General features: G+C 39.9%; 1 long non-coding RNA gene and 1 pseudogene across 2 annotated transcripts in view; one reads left to right on the top strand and one right to left on the bottom strand.

Moving 5' to 3' along the window:
* Positions 1–381: 381 nt before the first annotated feature.
* The window catches only part of LOC133775669 (uncharacterized), an 86,777-nt gene continuing 66,803 nt past the window's right edge, over positions 382–20,355 (top strand). For both annotated transcript variants that reach the window (XR_009868295.1, XR_009868296.1), the window contains exons 1-5: positions 382–946; positions 2,353–2,413; positions 10,866–11,039; positions 15,798–16,000; positions 19,793–19,830. This is a non-coding gene — a long non-coding RNA (uncharacterized LOC133775669). The remainder of the gene's footprint in view (positions 947–2,352; positions 2,414–10,865; positions 11,040–15,797; positions 16,001–19,792; positions 19,831–20,355) is intronic.
* On the bottom strand, positions 3,447–4,154 carry LOC133776290 (UBX domain-containing protein 8-like; annotated as a pseudogene).

Below are 20,355 nucleotides of genomic sequence, written 5' to 3' on the forward strand. Positions count from 1 at the left end.
GGGCCCCGCGAGCAGGAGGGCGAGGGCCCCCGAAGGCGCCGCGCTCAGGGCCCGGGCCGCTCGCCTCCCTGCTGTCACCGGAGCCGGCGCAGTCCCATGGCCGCGCCGCCGCAAGCCCCTGGCCCGGCTCGGCGACCCCTGGGGGCCTCGCGGCGGCAGAAGCAAAGCAAATCCGCCGTCCGAGCCCTGCAGCGACGCGGCGGCGGCGGAAGCTGGCGAGGCTCCTCCTGCCAGCTCTGTCGAGTCCTGGGAGCGCACGTGACGTCGCCCCGCGCGTGCGCACTGCTCGGTCATCGGCCGGGCAGGTTTCGGCGAGCAGGGCTGCGCGGAGGGGCTTGTGGGAAATGTGAGGCGAGAGCCTTTGGCAGCGGGAGGGGCAGGGGCTTAGTCCCACCGCCATCTTTGTCTCGAGATTTGCTGGAGCCGGACGACCCCTGCTGCTGGTGTATTTAAAAGGCACGGACTTTTCAAGGGAGACTTTGCTATTGTGATACAGAAAAAGAGCCCTTGAAAGCTTTGCGCGAGTCTTGCATATTCTTTTTGAAGTCTTGGGGAGCAAATTTCCATATTTTCAGCTCCCACTGCCCCTTTTTCCTGGGGGATTTCTTTACCGTTTTCTTTACTGTATCTTTTCCGTTTCCCCCGTAAGTACTTTTTTTGGTTGTTCCTTTTAAGCTGCTTCTCAGAAGTGGACCTGCTGCTTCCTACTTAATGAAAAGTTTCTTTGAGCTGTCCCAAGATAATTTAAAGGAAATCAGGAAAGCAAAGAAAAAGGATTCCAATTATAATGTAGTAAATAATTGAGAGGAGAGGCCGTGAGCAGTTATTCCTCCCGTAATTATTAGCTCAGGGGTGACCAGAGGACCTGTGTGTAAACCAACATCGCACCTTACGTGGCCGCGGCTGTGTTGTCTACACTGGGCCTTCACACGTCCAGGACTGTTTTGTGAGTTGTATTTTTGTTTTCTTTTAACTGACAAAACACGAGAAGAGCACACAATGCACTCTCATGCTTAAGGTAGTGATGTGGTTGTTGGGCTGATTCAGCTGTCTTCTTCCCTCAAGAAACTGAAAGGAAGGGTTGTGTAGATTCTACATGAAATTATGCAAGTTGACGTTTGGCGTGCTTCCAAGTATTTTCCCCTGTATCAACCTGTTTTTCAGGAAATCCAGTTTTTGTTTGTGAGTGTTGACTCACTACTATGCTAGAAGAGGATGTACAACTTTAAACCTTTTTATAAGTATGTACATTGTTTCTAAGTATGTAAATTACATATTATATGTACTTAATATATTTAGCATAAATTTAGGTTATCGTGAATATTAATGAAAGGAACATCCATGAATGCCTCTAAGAACTGGAGTGCTACCATACGATTGAGTCTATTTTCTTCCTCATCTTACCTGCTTGCCAAATGTATTCCCATTTTTTATTTATGATTCTTTGCTTACTAATTGGACTTACTATGCATTTGCTCCTTCAATTTTATACTCTTGAGCTTTATAAAAATATCAGTCTTTGCAAACTTTTTTTTACTGAAGTGTTTTTGAGACTCATGAGTTCATTTTCATTGTTTTATAAAAGAGTTGCCTTGTGTGAACGTGCCACAAATTTACAATTCAACTGGATATTTGGATTGTTTCCCGTTTTTTGTTATTGTGAATAATAGTGCTATGACCGTGCATTCTCCTGGTGCACGGATGCAAGACAGGTTTTCAGTCTTTATGACCACTACCCTCAGTGTAAAATACACAACTGGTGTCTTCACCCAGTAAATACAGTCTATATGGAAAAAATGTTTCATAAAATAGTAAAACAACATGTACCTCTCCAGTGTTTAAAAAATGCTAATTGTGATGCTGAGTTACAGGGAATGGAAATGTTCATGTTACAAAGTAAAGTCAAGTTGTTTTTCAGAAAAGATTGTTAATACTGTATGCAGTATATAAGAGTGTTTCTTTCTTTTTAAAGATGTCTGCCCTTGCCAATTCTTGGTATTATCAGATGCATTTTTCGATATGCTGAGTGTAAATGGTATCTCTGAGAGGTCTTACTCTGTATTTTAAAAAAATGCTAAATGATCATTAGAGACACACAAACCAAAGCCATAATGAAAGTCACTTCACACCTGTTAGGACGGCTGTTACCAAAAAACCAGAAAGTAAGTTGGTAAGAATGTACAGGTCCTGGAACACTTGTTCACTGTTGGTGGAATTATAAAATGGTGATATCATTATGGAAAACAGTGTGGCAATTCCTCAAAACATTAAGATAGAACTATCATATGATCCACCACTGGGTTCAAAAAATTAAAAGTGGGATCTTTCTTTTTTTTTTTTTTTTTAATGCAGAACTATACAGCTTTACAGTTACAAACTTCATACACTTCATCATTACAACTTTAGGAACATGGTAAGTCTTCCCACCATGCCCACCATTGCACCCATACTCCCAACCCTTCTTCCTCCCCCTCTTATTCCCACTCTAATTTTTTGCTGAGATCTATTTTCAATTGACTTTATACACATATGTTTAACTATGTTAAGTAAAGAGTTCAACAAATATTATTAAAAAAAAAAAAAAGAATACCCATTCCTCAACAGTCAAGACAAGGGCTGGTCAAGTCATTGCTTCTCAAAGTGTCAATTTCACTTCTACAAATTGCCTTTTAGGTGCTATATTAGTTATCACAGGTCAGGGAGAACATATGGTATTTGTCCCTTTGGGACTGGCTTATTTCATTAAGAATGATGTTTTCCAGATTCATCCATTTTGTTGTAAATGACTGAATTTCATTTTTAACTGCTGTGTAGTATTCCATAGTGAACTTATCCTATAATTTCTTTATCCAGTTTTCAGTTGATGGACATTTGGGTTGATTCCATGTCTTAGCTATTGTGAATTGAGCTTCAATAAACATGTAGGTACAAATCTCTCTCTCTCTTTTTTTTTTCCTTTGGGGTTTTGATGTCTAGGAAAGCAGCAGGAATAGACTTTCTTATTCAAGAGGCTGAAGGTTCCACTGAATTGGCAAATAGTTCCTGTGTGCTGAACTGGACTAAGATGCTGAACATGGTCCTAGGACTTTGAGTTTACATCCTGAGAAATGTCAGCTGGGAAAATGTCAGTGAATAAGGGCCTGGCTACTTACACTGCAGGGTGGTACAACCCACAAACAACCGAAGGCAAAGAGTGGTCCGTTTCTAATCACTTATTTTGAGTGTTTCCCACAGGTGGCATCAGTAAAGTGGCTACTGCCTTGAGTTCAGTCAAGGTATAGCCGGATTTTAATGCGATCCCTTGATTGTCCTGGAAGGCGTGGCGTGCTGGGTTTATGGAGAGCAGGGAGTTCTCCTTCTACTCCTAGTTGCTCTGCTTTTTCTCTTCACACTGAGCACAGTATCCACGGTTATCCCCGCGTCCTCCTGGGACCAGCCTCCTGCCGCTAACAGGTTTTCTGAGAAAGGCTGTAGAGAGGCGTGTGGTAGCCGATTTTCATTATTCAGTCAAGTAAGACCTGTGCCCTGCAAGACTTTAAAAATCTCCTCAGGACACTCCCAGTTGGACATTGGAGTGTGACAGTGACCACTTCTTTAGCTGTTGAAGAAGGTTCTTCAGGTAGATCAACAACCTGCTTAGGCACGGGCTGGACTGCGGGTTGCAAAGGTTCCCTTAGAGGCTTGTGTCTCCTTGCTGTGTCTCTGCTTGAGGTTTCCAAAGATGTCTGATTTGCATCTTCAAGCACCAAATCTTCATTACCCCCAAGTTTATGTCTACTGCTTAACTTCGAGGTTTTCCCTGTTATTTGATAAAAACATTCTTCTTGTTTTTTCAGCTTCATTTCTTGGCGAGGCTTTAAAACACTCTCCATGAATCTGCTAGCCTTCTCACCCTGGGCCTCTTGTTTTTTTCCTCATAAGTCTTTGTCTTTTCTCATTCTCTTCTTCTTCTAAGACCTTTCAGATAAACTTAGGAAGATGTAAATGAGGTAAGCCATGAGGTAATCACAGAAATAATTAAGTAAGAAGAGCAAACACTGAGAAAATTCAGCCACACAACAAAAAGAGATCTCTAATTCCTAGGTCGGGGCTCTTAGAAACAAAAGGGGAAGAGCAGAAAGGATAAAAATGCCAACAACACCATGAGAAGCCATGGCAACTTAAGCCCCCCAGTGTGGTTACTCTTTCGTGTGCTAATTTAATCTCCCTTGGGTAAGTTCCCAGGAATGGGATGGCTGGGTCATATGGCAGGTCTATATTCAGATTTCTAGGTATCTCCATACTGTCTTCCATAGTGGCTTTACCAGTTTACATTCCCATCAACAGTGGATTAGAGGACCTTTTTCTCCCACATCTTTAGCAGCATTTGTTGTTGTTGATTTCTGTATGAAAGCCATTCTAACTTAGATGACATAAAGCTCGTTGTGATTTTGATTTGCATTTCTCTGATGGCTAGAGATCCTAGCATTTTTTCATGTTTCTGTTGGCCATTTGCATTTCCTCTTTTGAAAAATGTCTCTTTAAGTCCTTTGCCCATTTCTTCTTCATAGTCATTTTCAAAGTGTTATTATTTATTTTATTGTTGTTGAGTTTCTTGACCTCTTTATATATTATGGTTATTAATTCTTTATCAGTTGTATAGTTTGCAAATAATTTTTCCCATTCTGTCAGTTGCCTCTTCACTTTGCTAAGTGTTTCATTGACAGTACAGAAGTTTCTAAATTGGACATAATCCCATTTGTCAATTTTGGCTTTGATTGCCTGTGCCTCTGTCGTCTTTTTCAAGAAATCATTACCTACGCCAATGTATTTCAGGGCTTCCCCAATTTTCTCTAATAATTTGATGGTATCTGGTTATAGATTTTGGTCTTTAGTCCAATTTGAGTGGATTTTTGTATAAAGTGTAAGGTAGGGGTCTTGCTTCATACTTCTACATGTGGCTATTCAGTTTTCCCAGCACCATTTGTTGGAGAGACCATCATTGCTCCAGGGATTGATTTTAGTTATTTTGTCAAAGATAAGTTGATTGTAGAGACTTGGATTCTGGCAATTCTATTCTGTTCTGTTGGTCTGTCTATCTGTTTTTGTACCAGTACCAGGCTGTTTTGATTACAACAGCCCTGTAGTATGTCTTTTTGGTGTTGTGATGCCCCAAGCTTTGTTTTTGTTGTATAAGATTGCTTTAGCTATTTGGGGTTTCTCGTGTTTCCATATTAATTTCAGCATCATTTTTTCTGTATCTGAGAAGAATGTTCTTGGTATTTTGATTGATATCACATTGAATCTGTAAATTGCTTTTGGAAATATGGCAATTTTGATGATATTGATTCTTGCAATCTATGAATGTGGAAGATTTTTCCATTTTTTAATATCTTCTTCTATTTCTTTATTGTTTTGTAATTCTCATTGTAGAGATCTTTGATATTCTTGGTTAAATTTATTCCAAGGTGTTTGATTTTTTAAAATAGCTATTGTGAATGAGATTGATCTTAGAAGTTCTTTCTCAGCCATGGCATTGTCTGTGTATACAAAGGCTTTTGATTTTTGTGTATTGATTTCATAATCTGCTACTTTACCACACTCTTCTTTGAGTTCCAATCGTCTTTTAGTCTTCTGGATCCCCTATTTATAGAATCATATCATCTGCAAATAGGGATAGTTTGACTTCCTCCTTCCCAATTTGTATCTGTTTGATTTCTTTTCCTTGCTTGATGGCTCTGGCTAAAACTTCCAGGGCTATATTGAATAGCAGTGGTGAGAGTGGGCATCCTTGTCTGCTTCTGGATCTCAGTGGGAATGCTTCCAACTTTTCCCCATTCAATAGGATGCAGGCCGTGGGTATGTCATAGATCGCCTTGATTGTGTTGAGGAATGTTCCTTCTATACCCAATTTGCTTAGAGTTTTCATCATGAAAGTGTGTTGTATTTTATCAGCTGCATTTATCTGCATCTATTGAGATAATCATATGGTTTTTGTTCTCCAGTTTTTTATGCTGTATCACATTGATTGATTTGTGAATGTTGAACCATCACTACATACCAGGAATAAATCTCACTTGGTCTGAGTGAATGGTCTTTCTAATGTGTTGTTGGAAGAATGTGTATTCTGCAACTCTAGGAACTCTAGGATGAAAAATTCTGTGGATATCTGTTAGGTCCATTTGGTTATAGTGTTGATTAACTCTTGTTTCCTTGCTGATTTTCTGTTTGGTTGATTTGTCCATTGCTGAAAGTGTGGCATTGAAATCCCCCATTATCATCGTATTGGAGCGTATGTCTCCCCTTTAGATCCCTTAACATGTCTTTTAAATAGCCAGGTGCCCTGAACTGGTGCAGCTATTATGTATGCCCAAAATGGCACCCACCCTCTATTGCAAAGCAAGATTTTTTTTTAAACTTTTATTTAATTAATATAAATTTCCAAAGTACAGCTTATGGATTACAATGGCTTCCCCCCCCCATAACTTCCCTCCCACCCGCAACCCTCCCCTTTCCTGCTCCCTCTTCCCTTCCATTCACATCAAGATTCATTTTCAATTCTCTTTATATACAGAAGATCAGTTTAATATATATGAAGTAAAGATTTCAACATTGCCCCTACATAGCAACACAAGGTGAAAAATACTGTTGGAGTACTAGTTATAGCATTAAATCACAATGTACAGCACATTAAGGACAGAGATGCTACATGATATTTTTTTTAAAAATTGATTAATTTTCTATGCAGTTTCCAATTTAACACCAAGTTTTTTTTTTTTTCATTTTCAATTATCTTTATATACAGAAGGTCAATTCAGTATATACTAAGTAAAGATTTCATCAGTTTGCACCCACACAGAAACACAAAGTGTAAAAATACTGTTTCAGTACTAGTTATAGCATTACTTCACATTGGACAACACATTAAGGGCAGATCCCACATGAGACATAAGTACACAGTGACTCCTGTTGTTGATTTAACAATTTGACACTCTTGTTTATGGCTTCAGTAATCTCCCTAGGCTCTAGTCATGAGTTGCCAAGGCTATGGAAGCCTTTAGGGTTTGCCAACTTCGATCTTATTCCGACAGGGTCATAGTCAAGGTGGAAGTTCTCTCCTCCCTTCAGAGAAAGGTACCTCCTTCTTTGATGGCCCCGTTCTTTCCACCGGGATCTCACTCGCAGGCAAAGCAAGATTTTAAAGAGCTATTTTCATAGTCATTTTCAAAGTATCATTATTTACAGTACCCAAGAGGTGCAAACAACCTAAATGTCCATGGCTAGACAATTGAATAAACAGAATGTGGCCTATAGAAGCAATGGAATATTATTTAGCCTTAAAGATGAGGAGATTCCTGTCACATGCTACAACATGGGTGAATGTTGAGGATGTTATGCTCAATGAAATAAGCTAGTCACAGAACAGGCAGATATTGTGTGACTCCACTTGTGAGGGTGCCATAATAAAATACCACAAAATTAGAGCAGACACTTGGCCTAACAGGTAAGATATCCTCAGCCTATATTGGAGTAATTGAGTTTAGGTTCTGGCTCTCCTCTTGATCCCAGCTTCTTGTTAGTGCAAAATAATGACTCATGTAGTTGGGTCAATGCCACTGGTGTGGGAGATATGAATTGGATTCCAGGCTCTCAACTTTGGCCTAGCTCCACCCAGGCTGTTGCAGGCATTTGATTTGAGGAGTGACCTAGTGGGTGGGCGCTCTGACTGTCTGCCTCTCAAGTTAAAAAGTTTTAAAACACAAAATACCACAAAATGGGTGACATGGGTGACTTTAACAACAGAAATTTGTTTTCTCACAGTCATGGGTGCTAGAAATCTCAGATCAAGGTGTTGGCAGATTTGATTTCTCCTGAGGCCTCTCCCTGGATTGTAGAGGGCTGCCTTCTGTCTGTGTATGCCCATCCCTGGTGTCTATTTGATGTGTCCAGATCCTCTTAAGGACAATAGTTTGGATTAAGGGCCTACATCTATGACTTCCTTTAACCCTACTGTCTTCTTAAAGGCCCTATCTCCAGATATGATCGGTCACATTCTGAGGTACTGGGGGTTAGGTCTTCAACATAAGAATTTGGGGGGTGGAGTGAGACACAATTCAAGTTATAACATGAGGTGTCCAAATTAGTCAAAGTCATAAAAGCACAAAGGAGAATAGTGATTCTTAGGAGGGGAAAATGCAAAGTTGTACCCATGTTTAATGGGTGCAGAGTTTCAGTTTGGCAAGATGAAAAAGCTCTGGCGATCTATTATACAACAGTACTTAATGCAACTGTAAACTTTTTTTTTTTTTTTTTTTTTGACAGGCAGAGTGGACAGTGAGAGAGAGAGAGAGACAGAAAGGTCTTCCTTTGCCGTTGGTTCACCCTCCAATGGCCGCCGCGGCCGGCGCACCGCGCTGATCCGATGGCAGGAGCCAGGTGCTTCTCCTGGTCTCCCATGGGGTGCACTTGGGCCATCCTCCACTGCACTCCCTGGCCACAGCAGAGAGCTGGCCTGGAAGAGGGGCAACCGGGACAGGATCGGTGCCCCGACCGGGACTAGAACCCGGTGTGCCGGCGCCGCAAGGCGGAGGATTAGCCTAGTGAGCCGTGGCGCTGGCCGCAACTGTAAACTTAAAGTATGACGATGGTAAGAAAAAAAGCAGAGTGTCTTAGTCTATTTGTGTGTGTGTGTGTGTGTTTTTAAGAAAACATTTATTTTGTTTATTTGAAAGGCAAAGTTACAGAGAAAGAGAGAGAGAGGCAGAGAGATTTTCTATCTGCTGGTTCACTTCCCAGAAAGCCATAGCAGCTAGAGCTGGGGCAGACTGAAGCTAAGAGCCAGCCGCTTCTTGATCTCCTAAGTGGGTGCAGAAGCCCAAGCACTTGGGCTATCTGCTGCTGCTGCTTTTCCCAGGCTGTTAGCAGAGAGCTGGATCAGAAGTGTAGTAGCTGGGACTTGAACTGGCACCCAAATGGGATGCCAGCATTGCAGGTGGTGGCTTTACTTGCTACACCACAATGCTGGCCTCCATTTGTGTTTCTATAACAAAATACCTGAGACTTGGTAATCTATAAACAGTAGAAATTTATTCCCCATCATTCTGGAGTCTAAGATCAGAGTGCTGGCAAATTTGGTGCCTTGTTGATTCTTCCAGGAGGACAGTAGACTCATGATGGAAGGGACTGAAGGGCAGAACATCCCCTTCCATCACACGTGCTTTTAAAGACAGAGCCCTCAGGACTTAATCACTTTCCAAGGGCCACATCTCTTCATACTGCTGCATGAGGGATTAAGTTTCAGCAGGAATTTTGGAAAGAGCACAGTCATTTAAATCATACCACAATCTTTTCATAAATGTGTATATGGTCTATTTGTATTTCCTCTTCAGAAAAATGTGTACCTGTCTTTTGCTCATTTTTCTGTTGTGCCATTTACCTTTGTCATTGATGTGTGGGCACTCCTCAATATCTGTATACTAATCCTTTGTTAATGATTTGTTGAAAATATCATCTCCCCCTGCACCCGCATGGGAGACCAGGAGGAAGCACCTGGCTCCTGGCTTCGGATCGGTGCAGTGCACCGGCCGTGGTGGCCATTTGAGGGGTGAACCAACAGAAGGAAGACCTTTAGTCTCTCTCTCTCACTGTCTAACTCTGCCTGTCAAAAAAACAATCATCTCCCAGTTTGTGGTTTATCACAATGAAAATATATCTCAATTTTAATACAGTTGAATTTATAAATATTTTTATCTAGAGTGTATGTTTCTGTGTGAGTTCATTTCTGAATTCTCCTTTACCCTGACATTGTAAAAATGTTTTCTTTATTTTCTTCTAAAAGTTTAAATTTTTGTCTTTTACATTTCAGTTTTTGTTTTAAAGATTTATTTACTTATTTGAAAGGTAGAGTTATAGAAAGTGAGAGATACAGAGAGAGAGAAGAGAAATATCTTAACTCCCCAAATGGCTATTACAGGGAAGCCAGGAGCCGGGAGCTTCTTCCAGGTCTCCCATGTGGGTGGCAGGGGCTCAAGCACTCAGGCCATCTTCTGCTGCTTTCCCAGGCACATTAATAGCAAGCTGGATCAGAAGTGGAGCTGCCAGGATTTGAACTGTTGCCCATAGGGGATGATGTTGTGTTAGTCTGCATCTTAACCTACTACGCCACAGCACTGGCCCCTACATTTGTTTTTAATCCTCTGGACTTGATTTCATGGTATAGTGTACTTAGGGATTCAGTTGCTTTTCTTTATGTTTTATCCATAGAGATAACCCATTGTTCTAGTACTATTTATTAAGTGGCTGCTTCTTTTAGAAGACAACTACAGTGCCACATCAAGCTTGAATAAATTCATAAGTTCCTTAGTGGACTCTTTCATTTAACTGATTTAAAATATTCTTCCTCTAATACCATGCTATCTTTTTTTTTTAATTTTAATTTTAATTTTTTTTGACAGAGTGGACAGTGAGAGAGAGAGAGAGACAGAGTTTAGAAAGGTCTTCCTTTACCGTTGGTTCACCCTCCAATGGCCGCTGTGGGCAGCGCGCTGCGGCCGGCATACCGCGCTGATCCGAAGCCAGGAGCCAGGTGCTTCTCCTGGTCTCCCATGCGGGTGCAGGGCCCAAGGACTTGGGCCATCCTCCACTGCACTCCTGGGCCACAGCAGAGAGCTGGACAGGAAGAGGGGCAACCGGGACAGAATCTGGGGCCCCGACCGGGACTAGAACCCGGAGTGCCGATGCCACAGGCAGAGGATTAACCTATTGAGCCGTGGCGCCGGCCACCATGCTATCTTAATATTACTTTATTGTTTTTTATATCTGGTAGGAAAAAATCTTCCACTTTCTTTTCCTTTTTCAAAGGATTTACTTATTTATTTGTTTGAAAGGCAGAATGACAGAGACAGAGGAAGAAACCAAGAGAGAAAGAAAAAGAAATCATCCACCTGCGAGTTCACTCCCCAGATGGCTGCAGCAGCCAGATCTGAGCCAAACTGAAGTCAGAAGTGAGGAACTGTGTCTCGGGGTCCAAATACTTGGGTCATCATCTGCCACCTTCTCAGGTATGTTAGCAGTGAGCTGGATGGGAAGCAGGGGTGGGACTTGATCCTAGGTACTCAATATGGGCTCTGAGTATCCCAAGCAGCAAACTTAACCTGTTGTACCACAGCATCCACCTGTGTGATGGCAAATTTTTAATGTCAGTTCAACTGGATTAAGGAATACCCAGAGACTTGGGAAAACATTATTTTGGGTATGTTTGTGAGGATATTTCCAGAAGAGATTAGCATGTAGGTCTGAGTAGATGTGGTAAGGAAGACCTCTCATTGTGAGCAGGAACCATCAGTAGATTGTGAGCCCAGAGAGCAAATAAACACAGAAGGTGAATTGCTCTCCTGCTCTGAGATACGGCTTATTTCCTGCCTTAGACATCAGAACTCCTGGCTTGCTGGCCTTAACCCCATTGACCCCCTTGCAGATATTTAGCCTTTCAGCCTCAAAATAAGAGTTACAGCATCAGCTTCCCTGGTCCAGAGACCCTTTGACTTGGACTGAACCATGCTACTGGCATTCCAGCATCTGTAGACAACCTGTCATTGGACTTAGTTTGCATAACTGTATGAGCCAATTCTCTTAAAAATTCCCCTTGAATGTATCTATAAGCATATCCTATTGATTCTGTTTCTATAGAACCCTGGCTATATAAAAGGTTTAAAAACTATACCATGCAAATACTATTCCAAAGATAACTGATGCAGCTATGTCAATACAGAAAAGGACATTTTAAGGCAAGAAACATCACTAGAAGTGAAGAGAAACATTTAGTAATCTTGAAAACTATGGGTTCACTGTGTCCTGTTACCCCCAAATTAATATATTGAAATCCTAATCCTCAATGTGATGGTATATGGAGGTGAGGCCTTTGGAAGGTCATTGGGTTATGAGGATGGGGCTCTTAGGATAGGATTAGTGCCCTTATAAGAAGAGACACAAGAGAGCATCTCTATCTGTGTCATGTAAGGATACAACAAGAGAAGGACTGTGCAAATTAGGAAGAAGGCCCTCCCCTAGATACCTGCTGTCCTCCAGAACTGTGAGCCATAAGTGTCTGTGGTTTAAGCCACTCAGTTGGTAGGTTTTTTTTTTTTTTTAATTTGACAAGCAGAGTTAGAGAGAGAGAGAGAGAGAGAGGGAGAGAGAAAGGTCTTCCTTCCGTAGGTTCACCCCCCAAATGGCTTCCACAGCCGGCGCACTGTGCCAATCCAAAGCCAGGAGCCAGGTGCTTCTTCCTGGTCTCAGATGCGGGTGCAGGGGCCCAAGCACTTGGGCCATCCTTCACTGGCTTTCCGGGCCACAGCACAGAGCTGGACTAGAAGAGGAGCAACCAGGACTAGAACCTGGTACCCATATAGGATGCCGGTGCTGCAGGCAGAGGATTAACCAAGTGAGCCATGGCACCAGCCCCTCAGTTGGTAGTTTTTGTAGCTGCCCAAATGGCCTAGGACATAGTGAATCCTTCAGAAAGATAACAATTTCCTGCCTTTCTACACCTGCTAAAATAGTTTCTAAGAATATGAAGTAAAAACTTGACATAACTAGGAGAATCAGGGAGATCCACAAAGTGGAACACTTGAACATGGCTGTCTCAACAGCTGGTAGAACAAGCAGACACAATATGGGTAAAGGTATACAGGATCTGAGCAATGTGTTAACAAAATGTAATCAGACATAGTTGTAGCTTCACGTTTAACAGTAGCACGATACATGTGCACTTCAAGTGGGTGTGGGACATTTGCCACGACCGGCTCTGTGCTGGGAGGTAAAGCATGCTTCAGCAGGTTTCAGAGGGTTGCGATCATGCGGACTGTTCTCTGACACAGTGGGGTCCAGCTGGTTAGTGAAAACCCTCAGCCGTTAGGAAATGAAGCAATATAGTTCTAAATAAGCTGTGTCTCAAGTAAGAAACTGCAGTGGAAACTAGAATTTTGAATTAAATGATAGTGAAAATATAGTAAAACATATGGCTGCTACTGCAGCTGTACTTATAGGCAATTTTATATACATCACACTAATGTTGTGTAGTTCCCTATACACTAAGTTGGTTCTGTAATTTTTAAAAGCCTTCCCGTAAGAAGCCTTTAGGACTAGATAGCATTATGAGAGAATTCTTCCAATTATTTAAGGAAGAAGTTATGCTAATTTTACACACAAGAACATAGAAAAATATGGAACATTTTTAACTAATTTTAATAGGTCAGCATAAACTGAGGTACCAGAGTTTGAAAAAAGCTTTTAAGAAATGACAATTATAGGCCAAACTCTTCAAGAATAGACCAGAAAGCATTCTAAACAAAATATTCACAAATTGAATATGTCAATATAGAAAAAGGATGATATATTATGACCAAATTGGCATTTGGTGAAGTTGGTTTGACATTTGACACTTAATCAGTGTAACTCACTGTAGTAACAAAAGCAGGATGATATTGTCAACTTAGTAGATACAGGAAAAGCATTTGGCAATGCAGCAACCATTCGTGATTCAAAACTCTTAGCAAACAATAGGAAGAATGTTTTATCTGATAAGGAGAACCTATTTTTAAAACACCTGGAGAAAATGTAATATTTAGTAGTGAATTACTTAAAGATACCCCTCAGAGAGGGACAATGAGACAAGTTTACCTTCACCATTTGTATCAACACTTCTATCAGCAATCCAAAAAGGAAAAAAAAAAAACACATATAACCTCAGATAATAGGATAATATATATAGAAAATCCAAAAGAGTTTATAAACTCTTAGAATTAATGACTGACTTTAAGCAAGTTTGTGAGATACTTGAATAAAATTTTTGTTGAAGATTTATTTGGAAGATAAAATGACAAAGAGGGAGGGAGGGAGGGAGGGAGGGAGAGAGAGAGAGAGAGAGAGAGAGAGAGAAATCTTCCATCCATTGGTTCACTCCCCAAATGCCAAGAACAGCCAGGGCTGGACCAGGCTAAAACCCAGAGCCAGAAGCTCCATCTGGTTCTCCTACATGGGTGGCATAGACCTGGGTACTTGAATCATCATCTTCTACCTTCCTAGGTGCATAAGCAGGAAGCTGAATTGGAAGTGGAGGAACTGAGATTTGAACTGGCATTCTTATAGGGAACATGGGCATCCCAAGTGGCAGCATAACCTGCTATGACACATGCCTGTCCCGAAAATATTTTAAAATGTTTGTAGTTTGATATACCAGCAAGAAATAATTGTAAATAAAATCAAATGGTAAGATCTATAATTACATCAAAACTTTAAACACTTGGGAATGAATACAATGATAGATACACAAAGCTCACACCAGGGGCCAGTATTGTGTAGTGGGTTAAGCTGCCACCTATGATGGTAACATCCTGTATGGGTGCCTGTTTGAGTCCTGGCTGCTCCACTTCCCATCCAGCTCCCTGCTAATGCACCTGGAAAAGCAGTGAAAGATGAAGATGTCCTAAGTACTTGACTCCCTGCCATCCACGTGGGATACCCAGATTAATCTCCTGGCCCAGCCCTGGCTGTTGTGGCCATTTGGAGAGTGAACCAGTGGTTGAAGATATCTGTCTCTTCCTCTCTCTCTAACTCTGACTTTCAGATAAAATAAGTAAATCTTTTTTTTTTTAAATAAAAAGACTATCATGCCAAAAAACTACAAATAATTATTGAGAGAAATTAAAGATGGTTTGATTAATAGAGGCATATACCATGGTCATAAATTGAAAGGCTCAGTATTATAAAGATATGTGTAAATCAGAGTTTAATCAGAGAAGCAGAAGCAATAAGACAAAGAAATAAATACATAGTGTGTGTGTGTCTGAACTGTGATAACAATTTGACATTATGTAACATGGGAGCTGGTAAAATAGTAGCACTAGCAACACTTGTAGCACTGTTTTCTTTGTGTCTAGTGCTGGAGCTTGAAATCTGTATGGGACACAGTTGAGAAGGGAAGGATATGAAACAAGTAGAACAGGATCAGAATCTGGATTATCTCAGCTCTCATTGCTTCCAACCTTGCTGATGTGGGTGTCCAGCAGGAGAAACTGATACCTTTTGCCAAGAAGCTGGAGAAGCTGAAAAGGATTCGGAGGAATTTGGAGAAATTACAGGCCTGATTGCTATAAACACACCAACAACATGAGCCAAGAGATCAGTGACAATGTACAGGAGTTATAACAAAGCCTGCTCTGACATCTGAATGTGAAAAATATAGCTGTTGCCATGATTCTGCTTTCCTAATTCCAACAAAAGAGGTTCCTGGGCTCATCTTAACCACAAGCTACAAATAAAGCAAATTCTGGGAGATGGCATTTATGTCATTTAATTTTCATTATTTGAGAGGCAAAGAACCAGAGAGACAGAATGAGAAGGAAAGAGGGAAGGAAAGAGGGAGGAAGGGTGGGAGGGAGGGAGGGAGAGAGAGAGAGAGAGAGAGAGAGAGAGAGAGAACAAGAACCTTCTACCAGTTCACTCCCCAAATACTTGAAATGTTCAGACTGGGCCATCACTGGGATACCTTCTAGTGTCCACATTAGCAGGAAGCTGGAATCAGGAGCCAGAGCCAGGTACTGAATTCAGGCTCTGTGATATTGGTCGAGGGCATCTTAACCAGTATCTCAACAGCTGGGCTAAATGCTTGTCTCTGGGAGATTTTAGTTTTACGTAGCTAAACTGACACATTACAAAACTACCAGATGCCAGTTTCTCCCAAACTGATTTATTGATTAATAAATCTATTAGAATAAATCTATCCCAGTAAAAATCTGTTGTTTTTGTTTTTCTTCCAGAATTTACAAGTTGATTCTAAAATTCATATAGAAATGCAAAAGACCAAGAACAGTTAAGATAATTTTAAAGAAGAAAAAGGCTGGGGGACTTGCACCACCAGATATTGTGACTTGTTACATTGCTACAGTAATGAAGGCCAGGGACTCAAGACTAGGCAAAGAGTCCAAGGAAACAGAATAGAAAGAACAGAAATGAACCCACGGTATGTGCAGCTACTTGATTTATTAAAAAGGTGAAATTGATATGGTAATATAATGTTTGATTTTCATTAAACAGTGTTGGGACAATTTGATATCCATATGAGTTTCTGCCCCTGCTTCATACCCTATACCAAAAGCAATTGGAGGTAGATTAGCTCTAACTATAAAAGGTTAAGTAATAATGCTCTAAGAATATATTAATGAACTTGAAATTGGCAAGGATTTTCTTAAAACAGAACCCAAAGCATGCATTAACCATAAAGGAAGTAAAATTGATAAGTTACACTTAGTTTATCAGAGATGCCATTAAAAACATAACAAGCCCCAGAATGGAAGAAGATATTTAAAAATACAGTTGTGAGTACCCATTAGCCAAAATACTTAGAACCAGAAGTGTTTCAGATTTCAGAATTTTTTGTATTTTGGAATCTTTTCACAATTTTTTCCAGTTGAGCAGTACTAATCTGAAAGTCTGAAATCTGGGATGCTCCCAAATCCAAAACCCTTTGCTCAAAAAGTTTCGGATTTCAGAGCATTTTGGATTTTTCAATTATGGATGCTCAATCTGTATTTATAACTGACCATACACTTGACAAGCCTCAGCTATATAAAGAACTGATACAAATTAAGTGAAAGATACAAAATATTATAGAAAAATTATCAAAATATTGGGAAAAATATAAGTATAAAAAGAATTAGTTTTTTGGAAATTCAATTGAAAACCACCAGGAGATACTACTATATAACCATCAGAATGGCTACAATTTAAAAGACTGACAATACCAACTGCTAAGGAGTAAGTGGGAGAATGGAATTCTTGTATACTACTGATGGGAGTGTAGAATCGTACAGTTACTTCAGGGAATTAGCAGTATCTACTAAAGCTGAACATACGCAAAGCTTATGACCCAGCAACTCTGTTATCAATCAAAATACCAAGGACATTCTTCTCAGAAACAGAAAAAATGATGCTGAAATTAATATGGAAACATGAGAAACCCCAAATAGCTAAAGCAATCTTATACAACAAAAACAAAGCTTGGGGCATCACAATACCAGATTTCAAGACATACTACAGGGCAATTGTAATCAAAACAGCCTGGTACTGGTACAAAAACAGATAGACAGACCAACAGAACAGAACAGAAGTGCCAGAATCCAAGTCTCTACAATCAACTTATCTTTGACAAAATAACTAAAATCAATCCCTGTGGCAATGACAGTCTCTCCAACAAATGATGCTGGGACAACTGAATAGCCACATGTAGAAGTATGAAGCAAGACCCCTACCTTACACCTTATACAAAAATCCACTCAAAATGGATTAAAGACCAAAATCTATGACCAGATACCATCAAATTATTAGAGAACATTAGGGAAACCCTGTAAGACATTGGCATAGGTAATGACTTATTGGAAAAGACTACAGAGGCATAGGTAATCAAAACCAAAATTGACAAATGGGATTACAGCTAATTTAGAAGTTTCTGTACTGCAAAAGAAACATTCAGGAAAATGATGAGGCAGCTGACAGAATGGGGGAAATTATTTGCAAACAATGCAACTGATAAACAATTAATAACCAGACTATAGAAAGATATCAAGGAACTAAAAAATAACAGAACAAACAACCAGTTAAGGAGTGGACAAAGAAGTTTAACAGGCATTTTTCAAAAGAGGAAATCCAAATAGCCAACAAACATATGAAAAAAAAAATGCTCAGGATCACTAGCCATCAGGGAAATGCAAATCAAAACCACAATGAGGTTTCACTTCACCCCTGTTAGAATGGCTTTCATACAGAAATCAACCAACAACAAATGTTGGTGAGGATGTGGGGGGAAAAGGTACCCTGATGCACTTTTGGTGGGAATGTAAACTGGCAAAACCACTGTGAAAGACAATATGGAGATATTTCAGAAATCTGAATATAGACCTACCATATGACACAGCCATCCCACTTCTGGGAATTTACCCAAGGGAAATGAAATTAGCATGTGAAATAGTTATCTCGCCCCCATGTTTATTGCAACTCAATTCACAATAGCTAAGACATGGAATCAACCCAAATGCCCATCAACTGAAAACTGGTTAAAGTACTTACGGTGTATGTAGACCATGGAGTATCACACAGCAGTAAAAACAAAAACAAAAACAAAAACAAAAACAAAAACAAAATCCAATCATTTGTAACAAAATGGATGAATTTGGAAAACATGATACTTGGTAAAATAAGCCAGTTGCAAAGGGACAAAGGCCATATGTTCTCCCTGACATGTGATAACTAATAGAGAACCTGAAAGGCAATTTGTAGAAGTGAAATTGACACTTTGAGAAGCAATTACTTTGAACAGCCCTTGTCTTCTCTGTTGAGGAACTGTTTTTTTTTTTTTTCCATACTATTTTTGAACTATTTACTTAACATAGAGTTAATCATATGTGTATATGTATAAAGTTAATTGAAAATAGATCTTAATAAGCATTGTAATAAGAGAGGGCAGAGGAAGAGGGGTGGGAGTGTGGGTAGGAGGGCAGGCATGGTGGGAAGATTCACCATGTTCTTGAAGTTGTAATTATGAAATGTATGACGTTTGTATTCCTTAAATAAAAGGTTTCTGGATGAAAAAAAGATAAAATCTACAATTGTGTGAAAATGCACTAATTTAATTTGTGTGAATTAATCAGGCTATATGCTTACAATTTGAGCATGTCTGTTTTGTTATCTTGAATATAACATTTACTGAAAAATGACCAAACAATCTTGTCCAAAACCTATCTCAATTTTGCCACAAATCAAATAACAAAGCATATGATGGGAATAGACAATCTCATTGTTCACCAGAGTAAGAAATTGTAGCATATATTCTATTCAATAAATATTTTACTTACAATGCCTTTATCATCTGGAGATATGATGTAAAACAAATTTGAGTTATAAATAGCAGTTATAAATCTCTTCTTCCAAATATTAAAGAGTACTTAATTTTTTCATCCACCTTTTGAATCTAACAAAATCAAATGTGATTACATATACATAATTTTTTTTAATTGATATCTTTATTTGAAAGATAGAGGCAGAGAGAGAGAAAGAGAGGTCTCCCATCTGCTGGTTCACTCCCCAAATGGCTTAAAGGGCTGGAGCTGGGTCGCTCCAAAGCCAGGAGCCAGGAGCTTCCTCCAGGTCTCCCACACAGGTGCAGGGGCCCAAGGACTTGGGGCATCTTCTGCTGCTTTTCCAGGCCATAGTAGAAAGCTGGATTGGAAGTGGAGCAGCTGGGGCTTGAATAGGCACCCATATGGGATGTCCACACTGCAGGCCAGAGCTTTAATCCATTGAGCCACAGAGCCAGGTCCCGTAATTTTCATATATGTCTTTTAGTCTTCTAGGTGAAATTCTTTATTTCTTTGAGAAAATGTTCAATTAGAAACAAGGAAAATCTCTCTTTCATTTTTAAAAAGTGCATTACATTTTTAATACATGGCTTTTCCAAAATGATGAAAATATAAAATCATGGGTAGATGCTTTGTATGAGTGAATCCACCAAATGGCTGCATATAAGCTTATCTCTGTGAAAGGTAAGCTTCAGAACTTTCAAATTACCACAGGCTCACATAGCTCTTTCAGTTCTTTGTAAAGACAGCCACCTAGTGGAAATAGTTCTAATAATTTTTAAATAGGTTGACTATGACCCCTCAGCCCAACTGCAAACTACACTGTTGGCTTAAGTCTTAAGAAGAGGAATATATTTGTATAGAAGGATCTGATACTTATATACTCTTTATATTTTTTCCAGGTCTGAAAGTGCAGAGGACAGAGGACACAGACTATGGGGTAAGAAGGGAGATTTGTGCTTTGTACGTTGGTCCTGGGAATAGAGTGATATTATAATAGAGAGAGCACTGGACTAAAAAATGTGTTGTTTTGAGCTGCATTGAATGTTCTCTCAAGGTGACAATAAGACAATCTTATAGTTAAGTGAGAAGGTTTTTGATGGAATCTGAGTATCAGAAGTTGTGGTACCAGAAATTTAGTTAGGTAGTAACTAGTAGCCCAGTAAGAGTTTCAGGATCATAGTACTTTTAAATTGATGGTTTAAATAATTAAAACCTTATTATTTTCCAGAAGCACCCAAAAGACTCTTTTTCTGAGAAGGAATGGTGTAAAACAAATAGTCTGAGTTAGGAGTGTGAGATCTGGGTTAGGTCTGTTTCTGGTGTATGTGATCTGCATGACTTTGTTCATTTTACTTAACCTCAATTACCATTTTCTTGTTTATAAAAATAGCATAACAAAGACACACTTCCCATGACTTGTGCCCACGAAAAGAACAGCCCTTTCCTTTTTGGTTCCTTGGAT

Source organism: Lepus europaeus, chromosome 17 (assembly GCF_033115175.1).
Source record: "Lepus europaeus isolate LE1 chromosome 17, mLepTim1.pri, whole genome shotgun sequence".
NCBI lineage: Eukaryota > Metazoa > Chordata > Mammalia > Lagomorpha > Leporidae > Lepus > Lepus europaeus.